The sequence below is a fragment of the Euprymna scolopes genome, chromosome 24, assembly GCF_053919585.1.
Source record: "Euprymna scolopes isolate OS-2025 chromosome 24, ASM5391958v1, whole genome shotgun sequence".
NCBI lineage: Eukaryota > Metazoa > Mollusca > Cephalopoda > Sepiida > Sepiolidae > Euprymna > Euprymna scolopes.
Genome location: NC_136505.1, coordinates 3,113,664 through 3,139,328, shown reverse-complemented (window position 1 = coordinate 3,139,328; position 25,665 = coordinate 3,113,664). Strand labels below are relative to the sequence as shown.

Below are 25,665 nucleotides of genomic sequence, written 5' to 3'. Positions count from 1 at the left end.
AAGGCGTTTATCCACTACTCCACATTCCCAGTAAGATGTGTTATTTCTGTAGCACTTAAAATATACTCGATCTCCCGAGTTATATTTCTTTCTTCTCGTGTGTGTAGTGTTTCGGATAATTGCCTGCCTTGACAATAGTTTGTCAAACGCTGATTTTACCTTTCTGGCAAACATTCGATCAGCTGGTGATATGTTTGATGGTGTACTAGGATGTGGTGTAATCCTATATACTTGCAAGAATTGTTGCAAAGCTTTTTCTGTTGGTGTTCCAATGGATTTCTTTAACGCTCGTTTTAGCGTGTCCACGAACCTTTCCGCGAGGCCGTTCGACTTGGATGATACGGCGGAGTCGTGATGTGCTTCACTCGGAACGTGTCGCAAAATTCCTTAAACTCTGCGGATGTGAACTGCGTTCCGTTGTCAGTGACCAGTGTGTTTGGTACACCGAATCTTGCAAACAACTCGTGTAGGAACCCTATTGAGTTGTTCGTTGTTGGATTCCTGCAACGCATTACCTCCGGCCATTTTGTGAAACTATCCACTACAATTAAATAATAGTTTTCACCTACTGGACCAGCGAAGTCCATGTGGATTCTCGACCATGGTTGGTCGGTTTTCGGCCAAGGTTTGTGTACTATAGGTGGAGATTTTGCCGCTAACTGGCATCCTTTACATTTATCAATTGTTGTCGCTATGTCAGTGTCCATGTTACGCCAGTACACGTAGCTTCTCATTAACGACTTCATTCGATTTATCCCCGGATGTCCTGTGTGGAAATCTCTTAACATCCTATTCTGCAATGTTTTGGGTATTACCACTCTCTCGCTGTACAGTAACACATCGTCACATATGGAGAAAACTTCGTGCACCTTTGTGTCCGTTATAATTGTCTCTTTTATGTCCTTTATATATTCGTCTTTCTCGGCTTCCCTTTTAATGTCCGACAAAGTTACGGGTAGTTCCTTTATGATGTTTGCTACCATATTTTTTACTTCAACATTTGTCCGAATTACTGCAATGACTGATTCTTCCAGATTGTGTTTCTGTGGTATCAGTCTTGACAGTCCATCCGCATGGCAAATCTTTTGGATGCTAGATGTTGTAGCTGGAAATCGTAATTAAGTAGTATTGTACCCAAGCGCAGCAATCTATTTGCGGTGTATACCGGCAATCCTTTTTTTGATCCGTAGATCGTAGCTAACGGTTTATGGACGGTTTCAAGTATGAATTGTCTACCATATAAATATCGGTGAAATTTAGTCACGGCAAAGATTATTCTCGACGCTTCTTTTTCGATTTGTGAATATGCCCTTTCGGCTGGTATCAGCGTTTTCGAAGCGTGCGCTGTTGGTTTTCTAGACCCATCCGGCATAATATGTTGAATGCATGCTCCTAAGCCGTAGGAGCTAGCGTCACTAGCGACGACTATTTTTAAGTTTGTGTCAAAGTGCGTTAAGAATAATTAAGATGTTAGTGCGCTCTTTATTTTGTCAAAAGCGGTTTGACATTCTTGCGTCCAGTTCCACGGTGTATCCTTTTTAAGTAGATTATTTAAGCGGGCTCGCAAGTTATGCATTCCTTCAATAAAAGATTGGTAATAATTTGCGAGTCCCAAGAAACTCTGCAAGGTTGTTACATTACCGGGTGTTGGCATATTTTTTATTGCCGCAGATCTGTCTGGGTCTGGACGTCATCCATGTTTGTTTATTATGTGTCCAAGATACTTAATCTCGCTCATACAAAAGTCACATTTACTTTCTTTTACTTTAAAGCCGAATTCTTGTATTCGAGTAAATACTTGTTTCAAATGTTCCTTATGTTCTTCTAGGGATTTGCTCATTACAACAATGTCGTCCAGGTATGCATATGCGCACTCAATACCACTTAGCATGGTGTCCATCGCTTGCTGAAATATGGCAGGCGCTACTTTGATGCTAAAAGGCAATCGGTTGTATTTGTATAATCCCTTATGCGTATTGATGCATAGTATTTTTGAGCAATTCTCCTCGACCGGTATTTGCAAATACGCGTCGCTCAAGTCTATCTTGGAGAAGATATTACCCCCATTCAACTTCGTGAATATTTCCTCTGGGCTTGGTAGGGGGTAATAGTGATCTTTTAATAGGGAGTTGACCCCGGTCGAAAAGTCTGAGCACACTCTAACTTCGTCATTCTTTTTCTTTACGTATACGGTGGAGGCTGCCCACTCGCTGTGTTCTATTTTTGATAGAATTCCCGTCTGTTCCAATCTATTTAATTCTTTATCAATCTTTTCCAACCCAGCGAACGGAACATTTCGCTTTTTTCTAAAAATTGGGCTGGCGTTTTCTTTAATTTACAACGAGGTCTTGAATTTATTGCAGCGACCTAAGTTAGTCGTAAATGCCTCAGGAAATAATTATTTTAAATCGTCTTTTATATTTACTGTTGTTGGAGAAGAGCATTCTAATTTTTTACAGAATGTATTGATTGGCTTATCCCATAGTCCGAATTTCTCAATTAAATCTATTCCAAACAGATTTTCACTATTTTTTAGTACGAATATTTTTAATTTCTTCGAAATCCCTTTCAATTTTATCGGGAGGACAACTTCTCCTTCAAATTTTATACCACCACCAGTTACCGTCCGGGCTGCTTTACTAGTTTTCATCATGACCGGTTTTCCCAACTTTTTCCACGTATTCAGGTTTATTATAGAAACATCTGAGCCGGAATCGAGTTGTAACTTTATTGATGTTTTAAATATTTCCACTTTTACGTATTTTCGCCGATCTTTGTCTAATTTTGTATTTGATTTTGTTTGCTGTACTCTCTTTCTGGTGTAATCTTTATATCTGCAGCAATCGCTTTTGTATCCCACCTTCTTACACATGTAGCATTTTTTCTTCTTATAAGGACAATCTGATTCCCAATGCTTTTCTGCACATCTCTTACAGTTATATCTAGGAAGAGGCTTGTTATATTCTGTACTATATTTATGGTTATTATCTTTGGAATATCCCGTTCCATTGCTTTTCTTTGTAAAGTTCTTGGTTGGTGCGTATGGTTTTCTAACTTTTCTTACATATGCCACTCCGGATTCTTCTATATATTTTTAATCCTTTTTTAGTGTAATGGCCCTTTCACAGTCCTCTGCTAGTTTCTGGAGAGTTAAATCTTGCTCAGATTCCAACTTAGACAACACTCGTCTGCGTATTTCTGCATTTTTCGTGGAAACTAACCCTTGAGCGAAGATTAGACATTTAAAATCTTCTACCGTTAGTTCTGCAAGCTTAAAATTATCGCAGTTTTTATTGACAACTGGTGCGTATTTCAAATAATCTTGGTTGTCCATCTTTCTTAGATTCATGCACAGCCATCTTTTATGAAAAAGAGATATATTTGGATTAAATAATTCTTTTAGTAATTTTACAGCTTCCATGAACTCTAATTCCGCAGTTTTTTAGGTAATATGTAATCTACGAATTTGCTGTGTTCTGATGTACCCAATTTTCTGAGTAAGAGGCTCACTTTCTGACTAGTTGGCCAATTTTTACAGTCCAGTTGAAAAACATCCTCGTATCTTGTGTAGTATGCTTCAAAATTCTTCTCTTCCTCAGGCACATAATGAAATGTGTCCATGCTATTAAAATAGTTTTATGGGAGAAATTAACACTATCGACATTTTCTCGATTACTCTTTAGTAGTTCCAGTGTTTTAGCAAAACGTTCCTCTTGTCTTTCTTCATATTCCAATTGTAGTTTCTTATGCCTTTCTTCCTGTTCCAATTGCAGTTTTTTCTGCTTTAATTGCGCCATTTTCTGCTTTTCTTCTTGTTCCTGCTGCCATTTCAATAATCTGCCCTCTCTCTTTTCCTCGCGGTCAGCCTGTGCCTGTATTTGTGTTTTCAAAAGCTCGTTTTGTGTAGCTTGTCTGCGTTCATCCCGCTCAGCCTGTGCTTGTAAAAATTGCATGAACATTTTTGATAAGTCTTCCATGTTTTTTTTTCTTGTTTTTTTTTAGTGTGTAGTTAAAAAATATATTGTACTATGTACCATATACACCGGTTTGGGTTACAACAAAAAAACAAATTGTTGTAAGCTCCTGTTCTCAATAATAATATCGCTGCTTGCAATAATATATTCTTTTTGCGAGTCACGCTGCAAAAAAAAATAAAACAGGTTTATCTGGAAGGCACTTACTAATAAGTAACTCTTTCCACAAAATAAAAGTTTGGGTTATTTTGTTTTGTTTTTTTAATCGAGTCACAATTGAATAAATGTATGCAGTACATTTAGTTCTTTGAGTTTTTTTCTCTAGTATTTTAGTAATTAAAACACCTCTTAAATTGAGATTACCTTTTTTCCGTGACGTTTTACTGTATTATCCGTTATTCAGTGACAACTTCAAGAAAAAAAATCCTTTCCTTGAATTTTAGTTTAAGCTGTGGTATTTCCTTTTAGTACCGACGTCAACCAAAACATTAATTAAAAATTCCTTTAGTTGTTGTTTTGCTTACGGAGAACAGTAATTAGAATCCACTGGTGAACTTTTTTCGTAAGCTACTTCCTTGCTTTTCGTAATACGGGTCTGACCTGTCGTTTTTGCGACAGAACAAAGTTCGCTTTTCGTTTGCAAGTTGGTCCTTTAGTAAGATTTGTCGTGTAGCGACAAAACAAAAATTCACTTTTACATTCGTTTGCAAGTCGGATTCCCAGAAAACGGCGTAAATTGTCGCTTTTGCCACGTTAGAGTTTTTTTCACTTGAGTTGAAACTTCTCTTTAGCGTAAAATCCGTTTGCTCGTCAACACTTTGCATTCCTTAAAAAAAAAATGGTCAACCTTTTCCTTGTACTTTTTTTTTTTAAATAGTTCTTCGTCAAACTGTTATATTTGACGCTTCATATCTCGTCGCCAACTGTTGTGGTTGCCAGGTTGAACAACAATTAGTAAGGAAATACAATGAAGACGCAAACAACAAGATAACGCAATAATAATTAAAGAAAAGGTATATTTACAATATGTACAAATGACGGTGTCGAGTCAGAGAGTCTTGGTGGGAGGACATGTACGCTCTTCGGCGTCACTTCCGGTGGCATTTGAGTAAGACACACCAAGGCCAACCTAGGCTTGCCATTTATAGTGTTATGTTATTCGCATATGCAAAAAAGTGGTTGCCACCACAACACTAACATTTCTCTTAAAATAATGGCCATTTTATTAAAAATATAGAACTAACCAAGATTGGGTGAATTAATAAGATTAATAAAACCGTAAAAATAATATTGTGCTACACAGTGCAATATAAAGAATGAAATCACATTGTAAGAGATACTTTTTAATTTATTCCTTCAGTTCAGATTATGCTCATTTTTGTGCCCTATTTCCTTTGAATGTTCTCCTTTTATGTAACGTTCTGAATATTGTTTTATCGCTATAAAAACTGCTACACGTCGAAATTAATATAAGTGTTATTCTCACACCTTGCAACAACGATTATATGTAATTATTATTATTATTATTATTATTATTATTATTATTATTATTATTATTATTATCATTATTATTATTATTATTTTATTTATTTATTGCTCATAAAGTGCTTTTATACAGGTAATCAAAGATCTCTCCTTGAAAGCAGCCTGTGCTGTTCCCTGGAAGCTGAGTGACAACAAGTCGGAAGAGTATTCTCCAGTACTCTCCACCTGTTTCGATAGTATTTGCAAATAAAGGTGCATTATCCTAACAGTTGCTACCAATGATTTCTCGTTGGCTATTGATCTTCAATGGAATTTGAGTGGCGATAACCCTCCCCAAGGTCCCAGTTTTCTTCGCATTTATCAAATGGAGGTCAGTGCTCTTTCCTCGGTCTGTCCTTCCTCCTTCATACTACTTGGCTGTTTGGTTCCACTCTTTGGAGGGGTAGGGATGTGGTAATGGAGGGATGGGAGTGAGATGAGAAAACTTATATGCGGCTTTAATGTTCTTGCGTCTATGTATCTCTTAATCTTTTGCCTCTGCAGCAGTTTATCTGCCCCGCACTTGTCGCTACTGTGTGGTTGTCTCCATATTTAAGGATTCTGCTTAATATGTTTGCTGTTTTCATTATTGTTGTTCGTTGTATTTTTCCAATCATTCCTTTTATTCCAATTTCTCCCATCCTTCCTCGTGCTCCTACTATTATAGGTATTATTTTAATTGTCTTCACATTCCATATCCCTTTCAACTCTCTGGCTAGCTCTGTGTTTTTGCTCCGTTTCTGTTTTCTTTCATATCTACCTTTTGGCCAGCTAAAACAGCAAAGCATACGATTTGACAGGATTTTTTCATAATAATACGACATCTGGTCTTCTTGCTTGGATGGGTTTATCAGTTTGTATGTCCATGTCCCATAGGATTTTTGGATTCTCGTTTAAAGTACTGTTTCCGGGTTATGTTTGAATAGCTTGTCCGTGCGTTCAAGATGCAGTTGTAGGCATAATTCACAGTGTACTGCAATTCCCACTTGGTGTTGTCTGTTCTTGTTCCGGGTTTGTTGCATTCATTACTATCTGGCTTATCGTTTCGTCTCTTTGCCCAGAGAGTCTGCATTTAGTGTTTCTTTTGTTTTGTCGATTTCTTCTTTAATGTGGTTGGTTCTTATCGAGTTATCTTGTGCTGCTGTTATTAGGCATTCAGTTTCTCAGCTCATGTGTTCTTTTCGCATGCACAAGTGTTTTCGTTTTTTTCACCTTTTGTCATCTTTATAATTCTCCCATGTAGGTGTTTTTCTTCCTATTTTCTCTTCTCGTCTTATGCGTTTTCTCTCAGTTTTCTGTTTTGTCGATTTGTTCAGTGTTTCTAGCAGCCATGATTATCATTCCGTGTTTTGAATTATAGATTTTTATAGTTATTTTTTGTGTCATGCACACAATCTTCAACACAATCAAGTCCTCTTCCGCATATATATATATATATATATATATATATATATATAAAATATATATATGCATGTATATATATATATATATATATATATATATATATATATATATATATAGGGAGAGATACAATGAGAGCTAGAGAAATAAAAAGGAACAAAACAAAGTATGTGTTTATCAACGTTTCGCCTTTATTTCAAGACTTGCTCTGAATGCAATAAACACGAAACGTCGATGAACTCATAACTCGGCTTATTCTGTTTTATTCCTCTATTGTCTCGGAATACTATTTCCCTTGTTTTCACAATATATATATATATATATATATATATATATATATATATAGATATATATAGATATATATATGTATATATATATATATAAGTGTTTATATGAGTTTACATAAGCAGTAATAGGTTTCTATGCAATCAAACACGTTTATTTCTGGAAACTATTAACCTCGAATTATATATATATATATATATATACATATATATATATATATATATATATAAATATATATATATAGCAAAAGTACCCGTCGTTGACTGGGTTCAAAAACAGCCCAAAGACAATGGACTCTGATTTATGAAACTATGATAGGTTATGAAAAGGAAGGGTTGTAAAGAGATAGCTTCGAATTTGGGGGTATCAAAACCAAAGCATATTATGATGAAAGTAAAAACAAAATAGATAAACACCATAATCTATTATTCCATAACTGTTCACACTGAAACATTCATCACAATATTCTGTGCATCTATATTAAAAAAAAACTTATTAAACTTTGTGAAATATTACCATTCTATTGAGGTCAGGCGCGAACGAATACCCCATAATTTTACTATACAATATTTCTTACAACTGAAACATAATTATCAAAGTATACTTACGCAGATAGATATAAGAAGTCTTTATTAAGTGTGTGCCTATTTTAATTCTCTTGAGGCGAACGCAGACCCTCACAATTTTATTATACCGTCCCTATTTAAGTTAACGCATACTTATCAAAGCATTATTATGTACATCTATATCAAAAACACGTTTTAAACGTGTTTTTATTAATTTTTAAATGTTTTATTTCCATACTTTATGGACCAGGCGCGTACGCAGGCCCCACAATTTTAATTAATCATCATTATGCCAGATCAAACATACCTATTCCTGTGTCTCGATACATCTTCTATCATTATATGTGATCGGTTTTCTATTATAGTCAACCATATAGGAGACTATTCGTGACCAGACACACACAGACGTTCAGCTTTTTATTATAGATATATATATATGGCTTCCTTCGGTCTTTGCAAACTATGGATACCCACTTTAAGGGTGACTGAGCGTGACTTTTTTTTAGGAGCAATAATTGCGCCATCTACAACCCCATTGAATACACGTGGCAAGTCGAGGTTCAGGACGAATGGATACAATGCTAAGATAAGCACAAAGCATATATAGCGGCTAGAATTCCTAAATGACCTCCCATCTTTTAATAGCCAGGCTGAACGCAGCTTAAATTCGGTGATCTGACGAGTGTATATATATATATATATATATATATATATATATATATATAAAGATGGAGTACTATTGCCACATCTGGGAGCTGCTAAAAACAGCCTATCCTTCCTTGACTGAGTACAAAATAGGCTTCGTGGCTTAGTGGGGGATGCCCTTTTCTCTTGCCGGCAACCGCTCTCCCACAGAAGAGACGTTGCGTGCCTGTCTTTGTTTTATCGTTACTTCCATGGCAGGTGTTCGTCTGAGCTCCTATCTTTGTTTCCCCATCGCCAATCCTTCACGATAAACACCAGTCTAGTTTAAACCACTGTCAAACATTTCCTCACTTTATCTGTGCCAAAATCAAAACGTAGATTCCATGAACAAAGCTTCTTTCTTAGAAGTGCAAGCCTGTGGAACTCTGCTCCGTGTGCCTGTTTCCAACCTGAGGACAACCTGGATGGCTTCAAGTCACACATAAACAAATTTCTGATGAACCGCCACCTTAAGTAAGACAATTTATCAAATTTCCAATACTAACGATTACTACGATACTATACCATTGATTACTGTACACGCAATAACACTTATCACCGAGTTGGTTCCGGGCCTTATAAGTGATGAATACCTTCTGTGTGTGTGTATATATATATATATATATATATATATATATATATATATATATATATATATATAAGAGAATACTGGGAGGCACAAAGCAAGTGTTTATGACAAAACAGATTTAATTATAGGCTGTCTCGGAAAAGAGCTTTCGACGACAAATAAATGATAGGACTTCAAAATCGTTTTCGAATTTTGTAGGTCCGCAATGTAATCACTTGTCTGCTGGTTTTACTTGAGTGAAATTTAATGGATAAAATTATTGTTATCTTCCGACTACATTGCCTTATTTTATCATTTTTTCTTTTATTTTGGCAGTATGTGTTACATCAAAATCGAATTAGTATTTGAAAGTGAAAAAGTAAAGAGTCCAGCTACATATTCGTTTTCTGTATGCATTTTCTTTTTATAGATGGTTTTTAGAAACAGAAAATTCTAAAGACGCTGTTGTCTTCCCGTTTATCTGTATAGAGTGATCTTTATGTCATTTTCCGCTTACTAATTAAACGCCCTGTTTACTCGTTATTCCTGATTAAAAAAAAATTATTTATGAAGACAAAATTACATTCATGGGATTGAAATGAAAACAATTGATTTTAAAATACAAACGAAGAATTTACTTAAATCGCATATAAAATAGATTCAATAGTTTAGCCAACTGAACAAAGTAATTCTGTTTTTCCATTGATCTATTTTTCAGTCTATCTATCTATAACCACACGCACATATACGTATATGGTTAGTTGGTTGTTTTGAAGAAAAAATGTTTAGAGAATATATTTGTTTTTGTTTTTTTCAAGTCAGTTTCTATTTAACTCATAGTTGCAAGCCTAACAGGTACTACCACTCCTGGTAAGAGTGGATCTGGGAGCAATGGCAATTAAGGGGTGCCACCACACTCCCAAAAGCCCGCAAGCTGGGGCCTTACCATCGGATATAGTTTAAGGTCATATCCAGGACCTATACGTTTATGGTAGTACAATAGTAGTTACTATATATATATATATATATATATATATATATATATATATATATATATATATATATATATAATTGCAAACTATGGATACCCAGGAGAGAGAAATAGAGTTAGAGAAAAAGCGACGTAGATGCAGAACTCTGCTGTAGTCTATACCCATCAATCTATTAAAATTTTATGTTCCATTAATCATCTTCCCCTCGTTCTCTTCTTTCTTTCCGATTATTTATCTGTTCTCCATCCATTTAGTATGAAACGATACAATATGATCCCAAACTCTATATACTGCTGCATAGGCAATTTTTTCCTTAAATTTATGTTGTTATTATTATTATTATTATTATTATTATTATTATTATTATTATTATTATTATTATTATTATAATTGTTGTTGGTGTTATTATTATTATTGTTATTATTATTGTTATTATTATTATTACTATTGTTATTATTATTGTTATTATTATTATTATTATTATTATTATTATTATTACTATTGTTATTATTATTGTTATTATTGTTGTAATTAGTATTATTATTATTATTGTTATTATTATACACTCACTAGGAGTTTTCACACAACCTATCATCAAAGAATTCTCAGTGAGTACAACTTTTGGTGTTCCCTAAAGTCTTAATGACAACAACTATCCCTGATTCCCCATACTCTCCAACTCTTTTTATACTATTTGTAAATCCATTTGCATCATCGCAACAACCATTTACCATTGATTTCTTTCTGATATCTAGCACTAGTATTAACTTGAATTTGAGTGAACATAAGTCTCTCCTAGTGTTAGTCTATTTCGTACTCCTCAAGCAAAGCGCTGGTATATACTTTTTATGTATGTGCTTTCTCTTCTTAGTTTTTCTATCCTTTTATACTTTTCGAATATTTGTGTCGGTGCCAGTTGAGCCGACGCTGATTTATTTTTTAGAGGGGGAGGAGAAAAGAAAGGGGTAGATTGGCCATTTTTTACTCTTGGTGTAGACATTTCCTTGGTTGCGTGTTTTTGTCTCAATTCTCTTGCAGTTTCTATATATTCGGTTAGAATTTGTCGCCCATATAGACTAATGTCTGCATTCCACGTTTTCTCTAAGATATTAGTTGTTGTCAACATTAATGTCAGTTGTATGATCTGTCTTCTTAACGATTTTGATTTCTCTTAGTCTTTTTCCCAAGTGTTCTAGGACTGTTCCTAGTGCTCCTACAATTATTGGTATTATATTGATTGTTTTCACGTTCCATATTCCTTTCAGTTTTTTGACAAGTTCCGCATATTTGTTTTGTTTTTCAGTCTCTTTGATCTTGCCCATGTCGTCTGCTAAGACAGCAAAATCAGCAATTTTGCGGTTTATTTTCTTCTTATTAATTAGTATGTATTCTGTTTTTTTTTTTTTTTTTTTTGTGGCTTGGGCGAGTTTATGTGCTTATATTTCCATGCACCAAAGGATTTTGTAGTTTTCGTTTCCTTGAGTTGTTTCCAGTTTGTGTTTGAACGATTTATCAGCATATTCCTTGAATAGTCGTCCACAGAGTTCCTATTGCACTGCCTTCCCCATGTAGTCGTGTCTCTCCTTATATTCTTTTTATGCTTTTTTGTTGCATTCACATGTGGTTTACTGTTTTGTCCTTTTGCCCACAGTGTCTATGTTTACTATTTGGTTGTGTTTGTGTTTTATCTATTTTAGCTTTAATATGATTAATTCGAATTGTGTTCTTCTGTGCAACTGTCAGTGGGGATTCTGTTTCGCTGTTCATGTGTCCTTTTCTTAGCCACGTCCATGTGCTTTTATGGTTCTCTTCTTTTATTATTCTCATAAATCGTCCGTGTATCTTTTTAATTTCCCACTCATCTTGTTGTCGGTTTCTGTTGCGGACGTACGCCTACTACTTGGAATAATGAACTATTCCATGCCGTCACTTTCGAGGAACGTGAAGCGTTTTACAAATGGCGTAAGAGACAGACATGCGGAGAGTATGGTCGTCAGGGCTAGTCTAACAGGAGAAAAGATATTGCTCATTTATATTTTATATGTATTTTTGTAAATATACCTTTATTTAATTGCTACTGTGTTTTTCTTGTCAATTAATAAACGATTAACACACAACAGTTTAGTCGTTTCCTGTATCGATGTTCTCTCGCTGCGGTCATCAATTTTCTGATTGTTGTACTTTTTCAAGTCTTTTTGTGTCTTCTACGTTTGCCAAGCTCCTTCCTCCTTCACCACTTTTCCTATAGAGTCAATCAGTATCGTCTTTTGGATGAAATGCATTTTGCATTGTCATTAACTTCCTAGTCCTCTAATGAAGATGCATAATTTCTTATTCTGTCTGTCCCGTGAACCGTCCAGTGTATCTCATTAGCGATACTCCCCAGGTGTTTATTCCTTAGATTACTTTTCTAATGTATATTTTTTTTCTAACAATTTCATTTTTCTTCTCAGGCGCCCTTTTCCAATTTTCGATTTTATTCCTGTAAATTTGATAGTGTCTGCATCAAGCGTCCCTGGGTATTTTTAAATGTCATTTATACTGAGCCATCTCATCTTTTCTTGCTTGGACAATTCTATATATTCTGATGTTTCTAGTTTTCCCTTTTTATCTCCAGTAATGCACACTTTTCGAACCCTAGTTACATTGCAATTTTCTGAGTGAATATGTTGGCTGTGTTTATCAATTAATCCAGTTCTTTTTTTTGCTTTTATCAAAAAAGTGTAGGGCATCCATATACATGAGGTGGTTTATTCTTTGTTCTGTGGCTGTAAATTTGTATTTATGATTACATTTGCTCAGTATAATAAATAGTAGTGGTGACAGTAAATCCCCTTGAAAGATGCCTCAGTTTATTCTTATCTCAGTCCGGTGCTGTCCTGAAACTGTCAGTTTCAGTCCCCATGTTTTCATTGATTTCTAAATATTAATAATCTTGTCAGATATCTTGTACATTCTTAGGGATTCTTGTGGAATTCTGTCGCAGGTTTAATTTTAATCAATCCATGTCATATTTATGCATTTTTAAAATTTTGCTCAAACCTCTCAAGATTTTTTGATCAATGATCGAGAGACTGTCGTATTATTTGCTTACATTCTTTTTGTATATTGAGCAATAGCTTGCGGACGTTAAGAGAGAAGTAAATCTGTTCACTCAGTTATGCAGTCCAAATTTACCAATTAGTCGCCTAGCACGTTATCAGTCTGGAATTGCTTGGGATTGTTCCTTTTTTCCGCTATCTTTTGTGTTAACGTAATTTTTCTTTTAGTTATCCATTTTAATACTCCTGTTTCATAGATACATCTTTGCACGCCTTGCAGCAGTTTTTCATTGCGTGTCCTTAAATTTGTAACAAATATTCAAATATCCCATCACGAGTTGGCGTTTCCAATTTGCTATTTTCTTTAGGGGTGAGTTAAGTTTTTCCTCATTAATTTCTACTTTTCTTCCTTCTCCAATGTTCTGGATTTTTTAAATATCTTTCACCCATTTATAGGTTTGTCGTGGTCTTGTGGCTGCCCCCATATTTGCTTTCAGATGTGTTCAGTTTCTATTGGGTCCGGTTGTTCTATTCTTGTTATTACTCCGTTCCCGTTTGGATAAAACTACATTTTTAGTATTATTATTATTAATAATATTATTATCAGTATTATTATTATTAGTAGTAGTAGTAGTAGTAGTAGCAGTAGTAGTAGTAGTAGTAGTAGTAGTAGTAGTAGTAGTACTTATTTTCTAGGAATAGTCACAAAGTCCATCATCAAAGTTTTCTGTTTGAAAACAATGTGTGACCTACTTTGGAGTCTAGATTACAAGTATCCCCAGATTTCCAATACTCTCCACCTCTGTCGGTAACAATTGCGGATGAATTTTTGTTATCGTAGCCACATCTTACCATGGATTTCTCGTTGGTTGCGACCATTAGTCTTCATTTGAATTTGTGTCGAAACAAACCTTCCCAAAGTCTCAGTCCTCTTTGCACTACTCCAGCGTTGGTCGGGCTAGTGCTTTTTCTCCTCAATCTTTTCATCTTCCTTGACCCTCCTCGTTTTTGTGTGGTGTCAGTTTTTTTAGACGAAGTCCGATCTCTTTCAAAAGTTTTTCTCATTGTTCCTAGGGTTCAGTGTATTTGCTTCGCATCTCCATATCCTTGATCTTTACTCTATGGACAGAAAAATCTACAATCTTACAGGTATTTTCCTTCTTGTTAACTAGTATGACATCCGGTCATCTTGCTTCGATGGGTTTATCTGTTTGTATATCCATGTTCCGTAGGATTGTGTGACTTTCATTTTCAAGTACTGCTGTTGGTTCGGATTCATTTGCCTGGATGTTCACGATTCAGTTGTTTACATAATTGCCAGTGTACTGCCTTCCCAACTTGATCCTTTCTAGTCTTCTATTCCTATTGAGCTTGTTTGTTGAATTTGCTTATTATGTGGCTTATCGTTTCGTCTCTCTGTCCGCAGATTCTGCATTTGCTGTTTTCTCGTATCTTGTCGATCCTTGTTTTTATGTGGTTTGTGCTAATCGCGTCATCTTGTACGGCTATTGTTAGGGATTCAGTTTCTATGTTAGACTTACATTTTGTAGCCATGTCCAAGTGTTTTCTTTAAGCTCATCTTTTATTATCCTTATGAATCGTCCATGTAGTTGGTTCTTTTCCCATTTTTCCTCATTTTGTTTGTACAAATAACTTCAGGTCATCCATGCACATTAGGTGGTTCATTTTTTCATCTATATTCGTGAACTTGTATCCGACTTGGCAAATTTCTTAGTATGTTGCTAAGCTATAATCATAGCTATAATGAATCGTAGTAGGAAATCATCTTGGAAGTTATCTCTTTGCATTTTAATCTATGTTCTGTATTGTTCATCAACTATCACTTCGAGTCTACATGTTTTCATTGAATTTTATATTAAATTCATAATCTTGCTTGGTATTTTATGCATCCTCATGCATTCATAATAGGTCTGTAATTGCTAGGGATGTTTTTTCTCTGCGTTTTTTTTTGCACCACAGTGGTTTATTATTATTATTATTATTAGTAGTAGTAGTAGTAGTAGTAGTAGTAGTAGTTATCTCCATATGTCATAGGTAAATATTTCCAGTAAGTGATAGTAAGTTATGAAAATATATATGGCAATTAACATACGCATAACATTCTGCATTTCATGCCCGTAAGAATTCGTCAGGATGTTGCATGAAGTTGATGTTGTTTCGTGTTTTGTAGCGTACCAGTACGTGGAGATCAAAGAAAGTGAGCAATCACCGATAGTAGAGTAAAAAAATAGTACGGCACATGTAGAAACCTAGATGAGTCACGTAAACTATGTTTGAATAATAATAATAATAAGAAGAAGAAGAAGAAGAATATTAATAATAATAATAATAATAATAATAATAATAATAATAATAACAAAACCCTACCCCAGTGCCACATCACTGACCCCTCTCCCAAAGGGCGAGACCAAATAACCAAGTAGAGGCAGATGAACTGACTAGACTTCAGCCGAATAAGTGCGAAGAGAACTGGGACATTGGGGAGGCTTATTGCCACTCAAATCCCAGCAAAGACCAATAACTGCTGCCAACGAGAAATCAATGTCAAGCAGCTGTTGCGATAATGCAAATTTATTTTCAAATGCTATCGAAAGAGGTGGGGAGTACTGGAAACTTGGGGAGACTTGTTGTCGCTCAGCTTCCAGGGAACACCACAGGCTGTTTTCAGGGAAAGAATTCTGAAGAGGTGATTGAAATCTCCCTGTGAGCCAATAATAATGATAATAATATAAACAGCATAATCACGTTGACACATCTGTTCTCATCAAATCACCGCAGTTAATCAACGTTAAGCCTTGTTAGTACTAAAATGAGTGGCCATTTTGAAATTCTAGTCGCTCTATTTGCTCTCCGCTTATCTCGGCATTGTTTCCAGTCGTCCTGAACTTCCACTTGCTACTGGTATTAAACAATGTTGACTCAGGAGAGGTGTGGTTGATGATTACGCAACTATTGTCACAAAATTCCACACGCAGGCAGGCTCACAGTTACTCATAGCCTTCAAAACTGAGGGAATCCACTATGTTTGAATAAGAAATTAGAAATCTTAAACATTATAGACCCTAAAATTTATTAAACTGCATGAGTAGAATAGCAAATGTAGGTATACACAAAATAAAGTTTACCTCAGGAAAACTAAAAATTACTAATGATAAAAGACAACAATTACAATTATGATAATAATAATTATAATAATTAATTATGAAAAAAGAATAACAATAATAATTAATTATAAATAAGCGTCTCTGATCCCCATCTGGTATCAATTGGGATGGATGTCTCTCGTCTGGGAGAGGCCCCGTGTTTTGACAAGCTTCTGGGTTTCACCTTTTCTCCTGATCTGAAATATAACATGTACATCAAGTCTGTTGCCTAGGTCGCTGGAAAGATGGTGGGATCCTTCTACCGCTCCAGAAGATATCTCACTACTGATGCTATTCTCTATCTATATAAAAGCCAAGTACGTCCAAGAATGGAATACTGTTGCCATATCTGGGCAGGAGCTGCTAAAAACAGGCTATCCTGCCTTGATAGAGTACTAAATAGACTTCGTGGCTTCGTGGTAGGGGATGCCCTTTTCTCTACCCTGCAACCTCTCTCTCACAGAAGACACGTTGCGAGCCTGTCTTTGTTTTATCGTTATTTCCATGGCAGGTGCTCGTCTGAAGTCCAATCTCTGGTCCCCTCCTCGCCAATCTTTCGCGAAAAACACCCGTCTAGCTGAATCCACTGTGAAAAATTTCCCCCACTCTTTATCTGTGCCTAAATCAAAACATAGATTCCATGAACAAAGCTTCTTTCTTAGAGCTGCACGCCTGTGGAACTCTGTTCCCTCTGCCTGCTTCCCACCTGACTACAACTTGGATGTGTTCAAGTCCAACATTAACAAATTCCTAATGAACCGCCCCCTTTAGTAAACACTTCATCAAATCACCACACTAACGTAATGTACTTGCAATAACCCTTATCCCTGAGTGGCTTCCAGGCCTTGAAAAGAGGTGACCACCGTGTAAAAAAATAATTAAAAAATAAATAAACAAGTACATAAGCATATACTCCTATATAACATATAATGTAATTGAAAATAAAGTCATCTCCGATTAGAATGAAATATAAAAAACGCCATTGCATAAATGAACAAGTATAAAACGCACGCAGTTTATTGGCTGCAATAAATATGTGGTTAAAGAACTAAGACTCTGATTGGCTGAATAGCAAAGCCGATACCACAGAGATATATAAAAGAACGAAGCAATATATATTTCAGGTATTAGCCTGACAAACACCCACGAAGAGAAAACGAGCAAATTTCTGTGGTGCTTTATTGGCATGTATATTTCCATACGTGCTGCATATATATATATATATATATATATATATATATATATATATATATATATATATATATGCGTGTGTATATATATGCGTGTGTGTATGTATATATATATATATATGTGTGCGTTTGTGTATGCATATATATATGTGTGTGTGTATCTATATATATATATACATAAATGCGTGTATATATATATATATATATATATATATATATATATATATATATATATATATATATATGCAGTACGTTTGGAAAAATTCAATATGGCGTAATGGAAAAATATAAAGGTATTTGCAGCGTCCCTTCCAATTTTCGGATTTTAATCATGTCAAATCACACTTCAATTCCTTTTGACGGCTTGATTGTAGCTACTTCTTCTGATGAGTTAAGGCCATAATAGATTCACTGATTGATATAATAATTACGTGATTGATTTCGCGCTACGAAACAGATACTGTCAAGAGATGTATAAGTCAATTGAATTAAAGGAATAAATTATAAGATGGTCAACATCATGAATTTTGGAATCTAACTTTTTGTCATTTATTATATATATATATATATATATATATATATATATATATATATATATATAACGTAGCATACTGACAGAAAGCATATATATATATATATATATATATATATATATATATATATATATATATATATATATATACCGTATCATACAGACAGAAAGCATTTTTACAAATGCTAATTTGATATCGATATAACACACGCCACCAAATACAAGAAAAATGATAAAACATACGATAAATAATAAATATCATATCATGAAATAATATACACATGTATAAATATATGCATAATGAAATAAACGTATGATTAATAATAAAATGAGCAAACTTATACTTTACATAACCTGATAAATCAGTACGTAATGTAAAACGATGCAGGTTATACCTATGTATTATAAGGCCTCCAAATAAAATCCCGCAGACATCTGTTTACATTGCGGACCTATAAAATTCGAAAAGAGTTTTGAAATCTTATCATTTATTTGTCGTCGATAGCTCTTTTCCGAGACAGCATATGATTTAATGCTTTGCTATAAACACTTGCTTTGCATCCAAGTATATTTTTCTTCTTCTTCTTATAAACTAATATTTCAGAATCTAGCAACTTTATTTCTGAATCCTATCATTATGTGTATGCACGGCTTCGCTTCTGTGTTTTGATTATTTGTTTTTTTTTTTATATTTAGTCGACAAGTTTAACTGGACTAGACTTTTCTAAGTACATAAAAAACAAGAGGTGAGTTTTCATATGAATTACATAATTATTATCCTTTTGCTTTAACTTTTGCAGTTTACCATAATAATTTTTTTTTATTATAAGCAATAAATTACGAGGACTGCTAGAAATATTAAAAATGATGCTAGAAATAATAAAACAGAAATATTGATAATAAGCATTTTTTTGTAATGAGAAAACAAGTGGGTTTTTTTTAATCACTTTCTGATGATTAATGACAGCCAATTGACTTTGAATAAGGTCTTCTACCATTTTCACAACTATTAACAACAACACTACAAATATTACTTTTACTCTATATATATATATAGTAAATATAGTAAATATATACGAATATATATATATAAATATGTATATATAAAGTTAAAGTTAATGTGTGTATATATACATATATATGTATAGTAATTTATAATATATATATATGTATATATATACATACATTAACTTTAACTTTATATATATATATTTATATATATATTCGTATATATTTACTATATTTGCGATATAAATGTATATATTTTATAAATTACTAACTAGCTCTACCTACGTATTGAGCACTTTTGAAGTAAATACGTAAAGTTTACGCATAAATCTATACTTTCGTATATTAAATTTATGTGAGTAAATGAAGTAGTTATATATATATATTTATATATATATATATATATATATATATATATTTATATATATATATATATATATAAAGTTAAAAAAGTAAACCGAGGGGCGTGTGTCCGTCTAACACTGTTATGAAAGCAGATACTGTCTAATGTTCACATGTTTGCCCTGTAATTAGGATAATCGATTAAAATTGTTTTTTTTTTGTTTATTTGTTTTTTGTCCTTTAAATTGATAAAAACACATTTGGAGACGAAACCCAAGACTATCCATTCCCGAGAAATCACCTTTTTATTCACCATATTGCCTTTGTTATCAAGTAATATTCGTGATATTTCGACTGCTTTCTCTCCTTACGTCTCTCTCTCTCTTTCTCTCTTTCTCTACCTGTTTGTCTCATTCTAGAGGTTTAAAACGCGTTACTTTTCTTCTTTATAATGTAGTATTTCATTTTCTTATTTTCATCTATTGAACAGTATCACCATTAAATAGTCAAAGGGAAAGATAGAAAGAGAGACAGAAAGAGGGAAAGAGATACAGAAAGAGAGAGAAAGATAGAGAGGACAGTGAGATTGACAAACGTTCAAGATGCCGTATAGAATTTTAAAATTGGAAAACATGAAAAAATCGGAGAGAGTGAAAGTGATAAATAGATATTTAATAATACTGTATTTACATAGAATGGCTAAGTTAAAATGAAATGTACTTTCTCAGTATTTCCAATCTCAATACTTGTGAATAATTTAGCAATAGTAAAATACTTATTAATAATAATAATAATAATAATAATAATAATAATAATAATAATAATAATAATAATAATAATAATAATACACTACTACTACTACTACTACTAATAATAATAATAATAATAATAATAATAATAATAATAATAATAATAATTGTAAGTTAACTAACCCTTTTCAGACCCCTAAAAAAATGCGGTGTCGGTATCAACTGACACCACACCACATAATCGAGAAGGGTGGCGGAAGATGGAAAGACAGAGGAGAGTAAGCACTAATGAGGCCCCACTGGATGAATGTGAAAAGTTATGAGACCTTGGCAAGACGCATTGCTATACAAATCGCAATGATCACCAATGCTCACTGCTAACGAAATGACAATGGTAAGCGGCTGTTGCAGTGATGCAAATACATTCGCAAATGTTACTGAAAGTTGTGGAGAATGCTTGAAGTCTGAGAAGACTTTCTATTACCTACATTCCAGGAAGCACCACCAGTTATGGTCAGTGAGCAATCACTGATAATTACCTATGATAGAACTTATGTGTGCGAATAATAATAATATCAAATTAAAAAGACTTATTCATTAGAGTTGCGGCAGCAAAATCTAATAATAGATGTCAAAGTTAATAAATTTACGACTGGATTTAAAGTAAACAATTTTTGTATCTGTGATCCACCGATTTGGATATGTTATATAATTATTGCTATTATTTTTTTTTAATCTACAGCTAGTGTTTCATTCTTTCGGGAATTATCAGTGCAGTGACTTACGATTACCGTCGGTCAAAAGATTCGAACTCAGCCACAAAATCCTCTCTGAATCTATTCGCAAGGAAAAAACTGCTCGGCCAACGGTAAACGTACCGAGAATATAGTTGAAATTAATATTTATATAACTCACGAATCTCATTTAACAGGCCGAGGGTGATCAAGTGATTTTAACACCGCATGTTTTATATATATATATATATATATATATATATATATATATATATATATATATATATATATATATATATATATAACATGTTGACCATCTTATAGGTTATTCCTTTAATTTAGTGTACTTATACAATTCTTGACACTATGTGTTGTTTCGTAGCGAAAAATCAATCACTTAATTACTGTCAAGAATTGTATAAGCCAACTGAATTAAAGGAATAAATTATAAGATGGTCAACATTATTACTTTTGGAATATAACTTTTTATCATTTATTCTCTATATTGCTCTGTAATTACATTGAGCTTCTTAAATAAGGATTGATATATATATTACAAGAAAAATATATTTCTACATAAAAAAATTATATATATATATATATATATATGTGCGTGTGTTATAGAATACTAGAAAAACAACGGTGCCGTCGGTTTCTAATCGTTTCAAAAGGGAGATATAATAAGCCTCCTATACCCGATTTTATCCAACTTCTATCTATTATAATCCTCTTTGTGGGGAATAAAAAAATCGACAGTGCCGATGTTATTCTGATTTTCTGTAAGACACATATAAAAAATATATCACGCTTTTATTTTTTTTTATTTTTGTTATAATAAAGCATCCTACTAGGCTTTATCCTCACTAACCTTACATAAATTGTATATATATATATATATATATATATATATATATATATATATATATATATATATATATATATATATATATATATATATATATGGGTGTGTGTGTATTTGTGTATATAATTTTTACTTATATACTTATATAAGACAACACCAAACATAAAATATATGATATATTGTTAAACTACTTATATTTTACCTCTCTCCATAACAGATGCGCTAATAATATTCACACTGAATTCCAGCCCATCTGTTATCACTATGTCAATATGGACAGAGTGTATTCTCCCACAATAAGAAGCGGACGCGTTTCCAATCTTTTCTCGTTCCATAATCAATTCTGTCGCCACTCAGCAAACCACGTTGCTACTATGCTGTCCTGAGATCCATACTCACAGACCGATTTCATTTTTACAGATTGTTTGCCGAGCGCCGTGCCGTATACATACGAATTCTAAGAGTTCATAGCTGCATGACACGGCAATGTAATCAGCGAGATACACATGAAAGATGTGTGATTAGTTTATAGCATCGTGTTGGAAGCCGCCACCTGTACGGTATGTTCGTCCCCGTTCGGAAAACGAGTGAGCGTGAACGATTGAAAGAGAGGGAGGGAATGAGAAATAGATCGAGTGGGAGAGACGCCGCTCATCACGGATAAGTTAAAACCACACAAACTTGTTAAGACGAACTTCGCGTGCGCATTTTATTGGGATTTCAGCAGTAAGTACACTATTTCTTTCCCTTTTGTTTTTGTTTTGTTTTTTTTATGTTTGTTATTCCATGTTTTTCTACAATTTATAAGTCCCTTATATTACTGTATATTAATTTTAATTAGGAATAAACATTTATTTTAATATATTAATTAGAAGTTTTAAAATGTATATTATATTAATTACGAGTTTAAAAATTTATAATATTTTATTAATTAGGAATTCAAAATTTATAATATTATATTAGTTTGGATTTTGAAAATTCACTAAAGTTATGTTATATATCGATGAGGTACTAAATTTTCCGGATTACAGTTTTTTTTTTAGTTTTATGAAAAGCTTCTCAGAATAAAGGAAGCTTTGACTTTTTTTTATTAATAACCAGCGGAGCCGCCCAGCCTTGCCCAGTCACGCAAAACACTTAATATATTTTAATTCATGCAGATTTCGTATTTATTATTACAGCAAAGACAATTCCATATTGAATATTTAAAAAAAAAAAAATATATATATACATATATATTATGTAGGTATGTATATATGTATGTGTATATATATATATATATATATATATATATATATATATATATATATATATATATATATATATATATATATATATAAGCATCTATACATAGAACAAATTCCAAAAGTTTTTAAAAGGTGAGCTGGAATCGAAAGCAAAAGAATTAGCGGACAGCAGCGTTTCTTACCGTTGGAGCTGTCGATTAATAGATAAGAAACAATCAAGGTATTTGCATATGCATAAAACTAATAAATATGTGTCGGCAAGTTGGAATGAGCATTTTGAATTTCAACTTGTCGACATATGTCTGTTGCGTTTTCTATCCACGTAAATAAATAGTTTACTCATAATAAACTATATTTTGTGTATGATAACTATTCCCGATAATTTCAGTGTTGTGTGACCAGTGGTTTCAAAGTTAATCAGATACACATTTTAACATAGACATACATACATACATACATACATACATACATACATACATCTACGATTTATTTATATAGATTTGAAAATTGTCTGCACACACACGCACACACAGACACAGACACAGACACAGACACACACACACACACACACACATATATATATATATATGGTCCTGGATATGACCTTAAACTATATCCGATGGTGGGGCCCCAGCTTGCAGGCTTTGGGGAGTGTGGAGCCACCCTTTAATTGCCATTGCTCCCAGGTCCACTCTGACCCGGGGTGGTACTACCTGTTAGGGTCCCAACTATGGGTTAGATAAAAAAAAATTGAAAAAAATATATATTGTATGAAAAATGTTTTCTTCAAAATCACTGAATTCGGCGTTAAATAACCTGAAAAGGGATGATATGCCGTAAAACAAAAACCAGCGAACCAACCAATATATATATATAATCATTGTTCCATAGATATATACATGCGTAACATTATAAGGGGATATAAATATTGTATGTATATTTTTAGGATTTATAATAACAGGTACCAGATAATTATTCTAGCTTGATAGTTACATTATGAAAATATATTTCTATCAATTAACCTAAAAGTTTATATTCATGTTTTATTTAAAGAGAAAATCATCACGGTAAATATATTACATTTATATCTATCGTCCTGTCTGTGTGTGTGTCTGTCTGTGGACATTTCGCGACACAATATCTTTGTCAATTTTCAGTCTACAGACTCAAAATTTGATATACAGGGTATTGAGATTTGGGGAAATCTTTGTAATCGGTTTTCGATCAGAGATTTGGCTGTTAAGGGGTCAATGTTCAACGATTTGACTTTTGAAAACTCTACCAAACTCCTCCGCTAATTTTGGGTATAAACAATTGAAATTTTAGATATAGGTTACTTGGACATGGATCTAAATTATTAACGATTTGAGCCCCAAACAATAAATGTTAAGAGGTCACGTTTTTCCCCATTCATTTCCTCCGTCGCGGAACGGGTTCGAGCGTGCCTTCCTACTACCACTTTTTTTTTTTATTGCTCAAGGTACAACTCAAACACCCGGGCAACGCCGGGCACCTATGCTAGTATATATATATATATATATATATATATATATATATATATATATACATGCAAATTCGCACACACACGTATATATATATAATTTTCCTTGTATAAATAGCTAATTAATATATACGTATGAAGATATATATGTGTGTGCGTGCGCGCGTGTGTGCGTGACTGTGTGTAAAGTATATTAATCTATTTATATATAAAATATATGTTGCTAAGATCGCTGGGAGAAAGGTTGAATCATTCCACCGCTCCAGTAGGTATCTCACTGCCGATGCAACTCTCTCTCTCTGTATAAGAGACAAGACGTCCTAAAATCATATACAGTTGCCACATCTAGGCAGGAGCTGTTCGGTGCGCCTTATCATGACTTGATAGTGTGCAGACCCGGCTTTGAAACCGAGTAGTTTATTACGTCCCTTCTTATCCTGAAGCTCATTTCCACAGAAAACGCGTTGCTAGCCATCCTCAGTGTTATCGTTATTATCATGGCAAGTGCTCGTCTGAGCTTCAATTTATTGTTTTCCTTGTCAAACTTTCAGAAAAATACTCGATTAGTACAATCACTATCACTAATTTTTTCCATTGTCTATCTGTGCTTAAATCTAAACGCTGATTCCAAGAACAAAGCTTCTTTCATAGAAATGTCCGCATGCTGAACTCTGTCCTATTGGACTGCTTCCCGATCGATTTTAATACGGCAGCCTCCAAGTCCAATGTAAACAAGTGCTTGTTGAGCCGTCTCCTTGAATAATCCAGATTCTACTCAATCTATGTCATTAACGATCTCTAAAGTATCCCCTTACATTAATTGACCTTTATCCTCGAATGCCCTTCGGTCCTGGATAAATGATAATGCCTTTGCAATATAATGTTCACCACATTTATAATTCTTAGAAAATATAAGTTATATGTAAGTACTTACAAACAGACGCGTATATATATGTACATACGCTCAATAATCCATATATTAAAACTTCTATTTAATAACTAGAAATATATCATGTTTAAAGTAAAATATAGAAAAAAATAGGTAAACAATCTAAGAATAATTAAGTAAAAAAAATGTTCAATTATAATTGTTTTATTTTTTATTAAAATTGTCACATTTATAGAATGTGTTCTATTCGTAGATAGAATTTTAATTTAACTGGAAATTATCTATTTGATCTTTCCCTGAAACATTCTATACTTTATTATTACGTTTATTAAACAACCACAATCGTCAACTTATTTGAATTTACTTATCTGTATAAGTAATATGATGCACGTGGAATTTCTCGCTAATGTGT

At 33.4% G+C, this 25,665-nt stretch overlaps 1 long non-coding RNA gene across 1 annotated transcript in view; it reads left to right on the top strand.

Annotated features, from left to right (window-relative positions):
* Nucleotides 1–21,912: 21,912 nt before the first annotated feature.
* Nucleotides 21,913–25,665, top strand: part of LOC145246570 (uncharacterized) — a 411,825-nt gene continuing 408,072 nt past the window's right edge. Inside the window, exon 1 of the long non-coding RNA XR_013863135.1 lies at nucleotides 21,913–22,342. This is a non-coding gene — a long non-coding RNA (uncharacterized LOC145246570). The remainder of the gene's footprint in view (nucleotides 22,343–25,665) is intronic.